Genomic DNA, 12232 nt, shown 5'->3' with positions numbered 1-12232 from the left:
AATAGCAAAGGAATTTAACTATCTCAGAATGCACTACAGACCACTAGAATGACCTACACTAAGCACATCAGGAATAGAGCAACTGTAGCCATAATGGCCATCAATGACATCCAACTCCTGCGCACACTCTCTTTACCTCCTGCCATAAAGATCTTCAACACCAAGATAATGTCCATAGTGACTTACGGACTAGAATTAACATGGACACATCTCACTAAATCAAATCACAAAGACATCGAGCAGATCAAAGCGACATATCTTAAGAGACTTGTGTGTATCGAAATTCACTCCCTCCAGACTAACGCACGAGCTCGTCGGAGAACCTTTCATAGAACAATTAAGACAGAAAATGCCCCTACCATCCACAAAGGCAAATCAGGAACTCTTAGCAAGAAAACAGAGATATGGCTGGAATTCTCCTAGACCGAAGCAACGATGTCTACAGACGGGAAAGGTGCAGACTACGATCTGCGCCACATGTACATGCGAATTCGCACAGGTTCCACCATCGCATATGCAAGAAAAAGGCTTTCCACACTCTGGACGAAGTCTTATGTGTACGCGAACAGTGCGATAAACAGTGTGATCGGTATCATGCGATACGGTGTCACCAGAGATGCATATACCTAACACAACTTTGTAGCGGCTAAATTGCTATATGCAGAACATCTATGCACGTTGTGTGCTTTTCTCTTATTATTATAATGGACCAACTATATTGGAATTATAAATTTACTCATTTGGAACAAGAATTTCAGATTCCCAATGGGAATCAAATGTATATCACTAGTCAAAATGGCGCTACGGTCAGTTGTAAACGTGCGAAACACGAGTGGTAGTTCTTGCCTCGAGTTGAATCAAGTCAGTGGTTATTATAGTTCAGTTCTAGTTTATCTACATTTGAAAATATAGTTAAGTTCTAGTTCATCTAAATTTTAAAATATACCGTATTTACTCATGTATTAGACCCCCTCGCCTATTAGACCCCCCCGGCTTTTTGAGACCAAGAGAATGGAAAAAAATAAATCTCACATATTAGACCACGTAACGAAATTCAGCCGAGACCAATAAACGATTCCACTTCGTAGCGGGTACTACAAGCTGTACTGCAGCTCTGATGACGTCGTACAAATGTGTGTACAAGTATGCGCACATTTTCTTGAGCCCTCAGCTGCCTTTTGCCAGATCGGAGCTGACAGCTTTATCTGCGACAGCCACTACAGCAGTACGGTACAAGCATCACAGAATACTGTCCGAGTTCGTAGGAGGATTAGCGTAAACGGAGAAATAGGCCTACTACTTTTTTATTCTCGACTTTCCAACTACAGACTATCACAGTACGTGTGTCTGTGTCTTGGAAAATTGCCAACATGTCAGAAAATACGGTGGCGAGTATTCCTCCGTAGATTACATAAAATCAGCTTCATGGTCCGTATCGCACTTCAATAGATTCACAATTAAGTATTTATTTTCCACCTAGTCGATACAATGATTGCTTAAGGCAATTTTTAATGGTCAAACAAAATTGGAATTTCTCCTCCTACAGATAGCCCTACAACTTATTCCTCCTCAGTTGAAGCTATAGGTGACAGCAAGGAAGTTCTTGACACACCTATATCCCCCGCTCCTCCACCTCCTCAGGTGCAAGAGCAAGGAAGAATGCATCATCAATATTACACCCGGCGCAAAACTGTGAAAGAATGACAAGGAGTTACTGTTCCAAAGGAAAGCAGGCTTAATAAGATTTGACAACTAGGAATTAGTTATATCTTCATCTACATTAATAATAAGAGCCGCACTGTGATATCAGGATTTCTTCATTTCGATAATTACTTATAAATTGTATAATTTTTAATTTATAAATTGATCTTTTTTCATGAATTATTAAGAAAAGAATATTTATTAGGACAATTTCTCTATGGAATATTGTACAAGTGTTTCCTTGACGACTGCTTTCTATTGTAGAAATAATTTATATATTTTCTCTTGAGTTATTTGTTTGTTCCAATCTTATGTTAATTTTAAGGGCACTTCCTCTAAAGCATTACCTTGTCAATTTTATACATTTTTCATCTAAACAGTGTTATGTGGCTGAAGATGTTGATAATATACGAAACATGTACCACTTTTGACCATTAAAAATTGCCTTAAGCAGTCATTGTATCGACTAGGTGGAAAATAAATACTTAATTGTGAATTCCTCCGTAGACTCGCAATCGGCCATCAGTGAATGAATTGAGACTTAAAATGTCCCGTAAAAGCTGATATAATCAGTACTTGTGACGCAAATGGCGGTTTATGAAAATATGCTTTGAATTCTTAACCTTATATATGTCAATATGACGAACTTTGTTACTGTTGGTTCCATTGCCGGCTGGTTGGCCTCCCTGCAGGAAGAGAGGCGGAAGTGAAACTCTCCATTCACCGCAGCTTTCTACACTGAGAGAGCTCAAGGTTCGTCCGTCCGACCCGCCCGATTCAAGCTCACACCAAAATCGTGTGATACGTCTGTCTTATAGTTAAGATATGTCTATTTCCGTAGCTTTAGCACTATTAGCTGCCGTTCCCGGGGCCCTGAGTTCGATTTCTTATTAAAGTTAATAACAACAGCGCTTTTCAAATTTCCAAAGTGACCCACGAGGTGAACTATCAAGTGAAATAGAATGTACTCTCTCACTCATGTCTAGAGAACAACCAGACCAACATAGGAATAACTGAAATATATGAATTACACTATCATAAGAGATTCTGTAGCTATTAAACTGATTACCGGTACCTAATTCTAAAAAGTAACAGCTGTTCGTATTCATGCTACTGGCCATTGTGAGTGCTGCTGGCTGCACCGCGCTGAAATGCTTGGTGGGACGGGCTATATGCCGAGATTACCCGAGCAGGTCCGGGTACAGCCGATTATGGCTGCACGTCATTGCCTAGACACAAGTGAGCACGCACGGACGCCTACAGTAGTACAGCTTGCTTACATCACGAAGGTAGTCACGGGTGGCGCAGATTGGTTGCGCAGTAGAAGTTAGTTTTCCCTCGTCCTGCGCGTGACGTCATCACAGGAGCACCGCGACTGTGTAGCATACAACTGCACGTGTATCTCATTTCGTTGTTTATATATGTCTGTCTTACAAAGAAAGGATTTCCACATAATAACTATACGTAATTTTTTTCCGTATATTGCTGTTGGTTTATATAGTGGCCTGCTGTATTTTGCGTAGTATGTGTGTCGTAGTTCGTTTCTGTGAGATCTCTCTTAAGTTGCTGTGTTTCGTGCAGTGAGGTGCACTTATTTTCTTTTCGTTAGTTGCGTAAACAGTGTAATAGTAGCTGGAGTGAAATTTATGTGTTCATAGTACAGTATCGTTGCGATAGAAAACCGTGCCGTTAATGATTCACCGCAATCTACAGCGACACCTGATTGTTCAGCAGAGGGATTTCGGTACCTCGCCAGCTACATCGCCTACCGTGAAAGAAAATATGATAGGTCAATGTGAAGTCCCACTGGGGAAATGCTTTCCATTTCTTCTGGTACAGCCCCTGTGGGGAGGTCTACTCGTTCCATCGGAAGAATGGTAAACCAAATAAAGGAATTTGAGTTAATTTTCACAGACACTCACGGAGGTGATGAACTGTGACGCATACCTAATATTATACGCAAAGTGTGTCAAATAATTAGCAGTAAATTCCCCACTGTACCACCAGAAATAGTAAAAATGTATGTTAAAACGAGAATATTTATACGCATAAGACAAATGAACATTCGGGCAAGAACTGAAAAATCCATAGCAGCTCATCGGTGAAAGGCACGACAGTGGATTTCATCTTCAAAAGCAACCACTTCATGACATCTAATCTCACAGGTAGGACTGTGTTCTAATGAAGTGTTCTCCTGTTCTTCCTTATTGTTTAATTTTTCAAAAGTAGACTACATATACGGAGCCTCCGTGGCTCAGACGGCAGCGCGTCGGTCGGCTTCTCACCACTGGATACCGTGGTTCAAATCCCGGTCACTCCATGTGAGTTTTGTGCTGGTCAAAACGGACAGGTTTTTCTCCGAGTACTCCGGGTTTCCCTGTCATCTTTCATTCCAGCAACACTCTCCATTACCATTTCATAGCATTTATCAGTCATTAATAAATCACTTTGGGAGTGGCGACCCCATTGTAATAATAATATGGTTCATTCATTACATCCCTGACCCGGTCAAAGACTGGAAAACAGGTTGCAGGTTTTCCAGGACTACCTATGCATGGTTTCGAATATGAACTTACTTCTGCTGCTGTTATAATATGTGTTCTTTAAACTCGATACCTGCGGAAGTGAGTCTGTATATCATATGTTAGCATACGGTAGTTCTGCTGTAAAGATTTAATATTACAAACATTTCATATCTCTAAATATTTATGTTTACAGATTTGAGAGCGCGTAACCTTCTTTAAACTAAATAGAGGAACTTGGAAATGTTAATAAATTTCAACCGTTGGTCAGTGTGCCGTCTCGTTACATTTACGCCTTATTCGTAATAGAAATAATGAAAAGTTACTATGCTGTACTCTTTTTTCAATCTTATAACAGCAGTAATCTTTATGTCTGGTCTGCAATTAGTTCTGATAAACTGTAATGTTTGCTGATATGAGATTCCTACTGATTTGCGCGCTCTGGGCTCGGCTGCTTTGCTCCTACTGCGACGTCATTTCGTTAACCAATAGCAGCTCGTCTCGCGTTGGGCCCAACCTTTAGTAGTGTTTAAGAACCTTGGAAGGTAGTGGTATCGGTACAATAACGGCGCGAAAACGTACTATTAACAACTTTCTTTTGATAGTGGCGTGTGTCTAGTTAAGTTGCCTGTTGTTAAGTGAGTTTTGCTTCAAATCATGGAGGTAAATAGTACGAAACATAAAAAATGTAGTTTCACCGCAGCTTTCAAATTAAACGCTGTGAATTTAGCGGAAAAACAAGGGGTGAAGTCAGCGGCCAGGACATTTAATGTGCAACCAAACATGATCAGATATTGGCTCAAGCAAAAAGAGAAACTGGAAGCAGCAAATAAAAGTTTGCGAACTTTTCGTGGGACCAAAACGGGCAAATATCCTGAGATCGATATCAAAGAACTAGAATATATAACAGAGTTGAGAAATGATGGTTTTGCTGTAACTCATGATATGATACAGCTTAAAGCACTTGAAGTGGCAAGAACATTGAATCTCAGTCGGCAACAGTTCAAAGCCAGCAGGGGTTGAGCTACACGTTTCATGAGGAGAAATGGTCTGAGTTTGAGAAGACGAACAACTATTTGCCAGAGACTACCTCACGATTATACGGATAAAGTCATCTCTTTTCATCGTTACATCATTCAGCAAAGGAAATTAAAGAACTACTTGCTTTCTCAGATTGGCAACGCAGATCAAACTCCGATCTATTTCGACATGCCCCGAAACACTACTATTCATGAAAAAGGTGCTTCTAGTGTCGTAATGCGTACAAGTGGTGCTGAGAAAATGAGATGTACAGTTATGCTTTGCGTAACTGCCGATGGTAGGAAGCTTCCTCCATACATAATATTTAAACGGAAGACTCTACCAAAGGGAAAATTTCCGAGCGGTATTCATGTTCGAGTACATGAGAAAGGTTGGATGACAGCAGACCTGGTTCAAGACTGGCTGAAAACCGTCTGGAGTCGTCGTCCTGGAGCACTACTGCAGCAGAAAGCCTTAATTGTGTTAGATAGCTTTAGGGGTCATTTGTTAGATGCCATTAAGGACGAACTGAAATCCCTAAAGACGGATCTCGCAATCATCCCTGGAGGACTAACATCAATACTCCAGCCTCTAGATGTGTCCATTAACAAGCCATTTAAGGGTCACATGAAAAGGCTTTATTCGGAATGGATGGCTTCTGCTACACATAAATTCACACCAACTGGGAGAATACAGAGACCAACTCTAGAAACCATATGTGAATGGGTTCTCACTGCGTGGGCTCTTATCAAGAACGAAACTATTGTGAAAAGTTTCAAAAAAAAATGGGATCTCAAATGCTCTCGATGGGAGTGAAGACGACGTCACGTGGGATGGTAACGCCAGCAGCGGGGAAGATGACGACACAGACGATGGTTCAGATGAAAGCAGTGGTTAGGATTGCTATAACCTGAACATTATAGCTTGTAAATAGACTTTTTGCCTACCGATACGGTTTGCAATCTGGAACATTTTCATCAGTAATTTGTGTTTTTTAAATTGTTATATTACTTCTAGTCTTCATCTCTCTAGGATAGCGTAGTTCACAGCATTAGTGCAATAACGTAGTTTTTTATGCGTTTAATAGTTTATTGTAGCTGTAGTTTTATTGATATTTGTGTGTTGGTTAGTGCATCTAGTTCTGTGTACCATATCTCGTTTATTCCGGGAAATACACGTGGCAAGAAAGTTACTTGAGTCTCGGATCAGTGGAGTGTTTCTTTTGTACACCATAACCTCCCTTAACTGTAAGTACCATAATTTGTTATTTCCTCACTCTCTTTTATGCTTGTATTCTCATTTTAGCGCCGGATGTTGTTAGTAAGTGTATATTTTGTGAATTTATTTTACCTCATGAATAATTATCTTTTGGAGTACAGTATTACATTTTATGCGGGCTGTGCACCGCGCTCGTATTGCATCAGCTGAGCGTTGGTAACGTAGGTACGACGATGCTCGCGTGTTTCCCGAACTATCAAATACAACTGACAGTGACAAATGACTGGCCATTAAGTTCTTTTTCATTATTTTCTGTTAACATTGCTTAATACGGTAAATAAAAGTGATTGATTATATTTAAAATATATGTAGGCCTAAAAGACATGTTCACCATTGTCTTTTTAAATTTATAAATTTTCGAACGAAAATAGCCAGTAAAACGCAGAATACATTCATAAGTTTATTAAAGAATAGTGTAGAATGTTTACGTGTACAATTTATAGCCTAGAAGTCATGTGTTCACTGCACGAAATTTGACGTTATCGCATATTGGACCCCCCTTCGCATTTTTTGACTGTAAAAGTGGAAAAAAAAAAGGGGTCTAATACGCGAGTAAATACGGTAGTTAAGTTCTAGTTTATCTAAATTTTAAAACAAGCGTGGCATGACTTATTAGAATGAATCGTCCATGCTGTATGCCTGGATGCAAACCCAATTATGCTGCTACAGACATTTCAGCGCTTAGATTCCCTAAGGATTTAAGTACTTTTTAAGTTATATTTTGCTGGGACCTACAAAAATTTATGTATAAGACAAAATCACACAGAAGTGAGTTATGTACAAACCAGTCTCAACCGTATACTATTTAGTACATTGAAGTGATACGGGTCGTCCTCAAATAGGACACTAGAAATTAGGAGCAGCAATTGACATTTTACCAAGGTTCTTAAATACTACTAAAGGTTGGGCCCAACGCGAGACGAGCTGCTATTGGTTAACAAAATGACGTCACAGTAGGAGCAAAGCAGCCGAGTCCAGAGCGCGCAAATCAGTAGGAATCTCATAACACCAGCAAACATTACAGTCTCTCAGAACTAATTGCAGACCAGACATAAAGATTACTGCTTTTATACGAGTGAAAAGGAGTACAGCATAGTAAGTTTTCATTATTTCTATTACGAATAAGGCATAAATGTAACGTGATGGTGATGGTGCACTGACCAACGCTTGAAATTTATTAACAATTCCAAGTTCCTCTATTTAGTTTATGAGGAAGGTTACGTGTTCTCAAATCTGTAAACAAATATTTAGATATATGAAATGTTTGTAATATTAAATCTTGACAGCAACTTTCGTAATGGAACTATCGTATGTTAACATACGATATACTGATTTACTTCCGCAGGTATCAAGTTTAAAGCTTAACACATGTTATAAGAGCAGCAGAAGTAAGTTCATATTCGAAACCATGCATAGATATTCTTACTTTTTAAAATTAAAGAATAAGAAAGTACAGGAAAAACAATTACAACACAGTTCTACCCGTGAGATCAGATGTCATGAATTGGTTGCTTTTGAAGATGAAATCCACTGTCGTGCCTTTCGCCGATGAGCTGCTATGAATTTTTCAGTTCTTTCCCGAATGTTCATTTGTCGTATGCGTATGAATGTTCTCGTTCTAAAATACATTTTTACTATTTCTTGTGGTACAGCGGGGATTTTACTGCTAATTATTTGACCATAATATTAGGTATGCGTCACAGTTCAGCGCCGGCCCCGTGGTGTAGGGGTAGCGTTCCTGCCTCTCGCCCGGGGGCACCGGGTTTGATTCCCGGCCAGGTCAGGGATTTTTCTCTCGACCTGAGGACTGGTTCGAGGTCCACTCAGCCTAAGTGATTAGAATTGAGGAGCCCAGAATAACGGCCGAGAGGATGCGTCGTGCTGACCACACGACTCCTCATAATCTGCAGGCCTTAGGGCTGAGCAGCGGTCGCTGGGCAGGCCAAGGCCCTTTCAAGGGCGTTAAGTGCCGTGTTTTTTTTTGTCACAATTCAGCACCTCCGTAAGTGTCCGCGAAAATTAACTCAAATTCCTTTATTTGGTTTACCATTCTTCCGATGGAACGAGTAGACCTCCCCGAGATAACCTATTCATCCCACAAGGGCTGTACCAGAAGAAATGGAAAGCATTTCCCCAGTGGGACTTCCCATTGACCTGTCATATTTTCTTCCACGGAAGGCGATGTAGCCGGCGAGGTATCGAAATCCCTCTGCTGAACAATCAGGTGTCGCTGTAGATTGCGGTACGGTTTTCTGTTGCAATAATACTATGAACACAGAAGTTTCACTCCAGCTACTATTACACTATTCATGCAACTAACGATATGCAACGATATAAGGTACACGTGTGGTTGTATCTACACAGTCACGGTGCTCCTGTGATGAAGTCGTGAGCAGGACAAGGGAAAACTAACATCTACTGCGCAACCAATCTGGGCCACCCGTGACATTTTACCTAAGTTAATATAGAAATCTGCATCAATTTCCATCAATAATAGAATGGCTGTTATGAGGACAACATTGTTATTTTTGTTAGGAAACACAAAACATTGTTTATGAAACTCTTCAAACATCATAACAAAAGCAAAAGCTATGAAGTATAGTTGAGGAAAACAATGGAATTTGTGCTTCTTATGTACAGAAGCCATAGCGGGATAATGTATAGGTGACAACCTGATGATAACATGCTTAGTATAAATAAACATATCTCTCGACAAAATAGCATCAAAGCAGCTTACTTAATTCCATTTTTATATTAACTAATTTAAACCTTATCTTCCTTCTGATTATCGTCCTAAAACAGATTAAAGCCACAAAAACCATGAGAACAGGATGAAAGATACATGAACAGATCTTTAAGAAGTCAGATTATTGAAAGAAATGTGAGCATTCAATGTCGCAGTATTTATATGCAGCACTGATTACCTTAAGTATTGGCTACATCCAATGGCAGAATATGACGTAGAGAAATAGAGCTAAAAATGGCTGTGGAAGTACAGAGAAACTGAAGGGACTCACTAGGAAACAATCTAGCAAAGAAGTCTGATAAGGATGATTGGCAGGCATACAAATTTTAGTGAAAAATGGAAGGGTATGTGTATGTACTTCAGAGCAGAAACAGGTTCCAAGGAGGACATTCCTGGAATCATTAATGAACAAGGTGAGTGTGTATGTGAAGATCTTCAAAAGGCAGCAGTATTCAGTCAGCAGTATATAAAGATTGTTGGTTACAAAGATAATGTCCAGATAGAGGAGGTGACTAATGCTGTAGAAGTATTAAAATTTGCCAATGATAACAATGACATTTACATTTAAAGTTGAAAACTAGAAACTGGAATTGATAAGATTTCTGGGGATACACTAAAGGCAATGGATTGGGATAGAGTACCATATCTGAAATACTTATTAGATTATTGTTTGCATGAAGGAGCAAATGAGAGTTGCTATAGTAGCCCCCGTGTATAAAGGAAAGGGTGATAAGACATAAAGCTGAAAATTACAGGCCAGTCAGTTTGACATGCATTGCATGTATAGTAATCGCCACGTAAGGAAATACCCCAGAAAGTAAATATCGCCGCCCGATGCTCTTCTTTTCTCTTTTTTGTAATGGCTGATCACTGCTGCCAACCTGCCTGGTTACATATTAAAATCACCAGACATACCATAAAAAACTAACCTCAATGTAAACACCGATAACGAATGTTTCCCTACCCTGGTAAATGATAAAAGATAAGATGAAATAAATCAAGATAATTATGAATATCTCGTCGATTTCCACGCTCAATGAGGAATTAAGGAAATAAACACACTTTCTCACTCAAATTATCTGTCTTTATTTTGATATACAGTAGGCGTACTATAACCATATTCTTGAAAAGCGGGGCATGTTAAACGATGCAGTTTATTTAATAAGTCTTTGCAGTGTGATTTTCGAAAGTTCCAGACATCCAATGACTTCCCTTTCTTTTGCGCGAACATTTCCTTCTCTCTTCAATACCGGTAACCAGTAAGAAGAGAGATTATTGGGCATATTTTCAGCCTGCAGGCTGGTTATATCTTCAAGCTTATCAGGAAACATATAGGAATACTAATGTGCCAAGCTCCGTGAACGGAATTTAGGTCAGCTTTCAAGTTCACTGCGGATTTTAAAATAATAATGTTACAAGTTCTACTGCCAAAATTTCGTCCCGCAAGAGTTATTTCATGTACCGGCAGATCTAGACATGAGACTGGCGTATTTGAGCACTTTCATCATTTCACACAAACAATGTTATTAAATGCATTATCCGAACATGCCACAATTCTACTTACCTGGTATTAGCCAAATATATTTACAAGGCCACAGAAAAAGAAAATATACTTTAAATATTCTCTCAAATATATCACTAGTGACTTTAACGGCGATGCGGTGGCAACACGCAATTCACGCTGGAGCAGTGATTGAACGTTGCCAACGTGCCAGATTAACGGTAAATGTAAGACGTCGTATCGGCAAGTAGGGTCCCTAAACTGTATGGTTACCGACACTGAAAAAGACCCAACAGCAAGAAAAGTAACTATAAATCAGTACCTTAATATTACAGGGGAGAAAGGATAAGGTTGCACCCTTAGGGTACGTCCTTACACAGAGAGGACTTTAAGCTTTGGGAAAGCATTCTTTCTGATTATATTAGACATGTTTGCTAAATTAATAAATGGTTCAATAGAAAGCAGTTTGGGTTTAGGAAAGGTTATTCCAGTGAAGCTCAGCTTGTAGGATTCCAGCAAGATAAAGCAGATACCTTGATTCAGGAGGTCAAAACAACTGTATCGCTTTTGACCTATCTAAGGCATTTGACAGGGTGGATCATGGGAGACTACTGGCAAAAATTAGAGCAACTGAACTAGGCAAAAGAGTGACTGAATGGGTTGCTATATTCCTAGAAAATATATCCCAGAGATTTAGAATAGGCAAAGCTTTATCTGTACCTGTAATAATTAAGAGGGGAATTCCTCGAGGCGGTATTATTGGGTCTTTATGTTTTCTTATACGTAAAAATTATATGAGGAAAGATGTGGAATCAGAGATAAGACATTTTGCAGATTATTTTATTCTGTACAGAGTAATAAATAAGTTACAAGATTGTGAGCAACTGCAAAATGACCTTGATAATGTTGTGAGATGGACAGCAGGCAATGGTATGATGAAAACGAGGTTCAAAAGTCAGGCTGAGTTTCACAAATACGAAAAATCCTCTCATTTTAAATTACTGTGTTGATGGGGTAAAAGTTCCTTTTGGGGATCACTGTTAAGTACCTAGGTGTTAATATAAGGAAAGATCTTCAATGGGGTAATCACATAAATGTGATTGTAAATAATGGGTATAGATCTCTGCACATGGTTATGAGGGTATTTAGGGGTTGTAGTAAGGATGTAAAGGAGAGAGCATATTTGTCTCTGGCGAGACCCCAACTACAGCAGAGTTCCAGTGTATGGGACCCTCACCAGGATTACTTGATTCAAGAATTGGAAAAAATCCAAAAAAAAGCAGCTCGATTTGTTCTGCGTGATTTCTGACAAAAGAGTAGCGTAACAAAAATGTCACGAAGTTTGAGCTGGGAAGACTTGGGAGAAAGAAGACGAGCTGCTCGACTAAGAGAGTATGTTGCAAGTGATAAACATCATTATGGATCTGTATTGAAGATACTATATGTAGGATGCTAATTAGTTTA

General features: G+C 39.4%; 1 protein-coding gene across 1 annotated transcript in view; it reads right to left on the bottom strand.

Annotated features, from left to right (window-relative positions):
• Nucleotides 1–12232, bottom strand: part of LOC136884333 (RNA-binding protein 5) — a 162386-nt gene that overhangs the window by 125675 nt on the left and 24479 nt on the right. The gene's annotated exons all lie outside the window — the stretch shown is intronic.

Source organism: Anabrus simplex, chromosome 12 (genome assembly GCF_040414725.1).
Source record: "Anabrus simplex isolate iqAnaSimp1 chromosome 12, ASM4041472v1, whole genome shotgun sequence".
NCBI lineage: Eukaryota > Metazoa > Arthropoda > Insecta > Orthoptera > Tettigoniidae > Anabrus > Anabrus simplex.
Note: the sequence above shows the minus strand (reverse complement) of the source record. Positions and strands in the feature narration are given on the sequence as shown.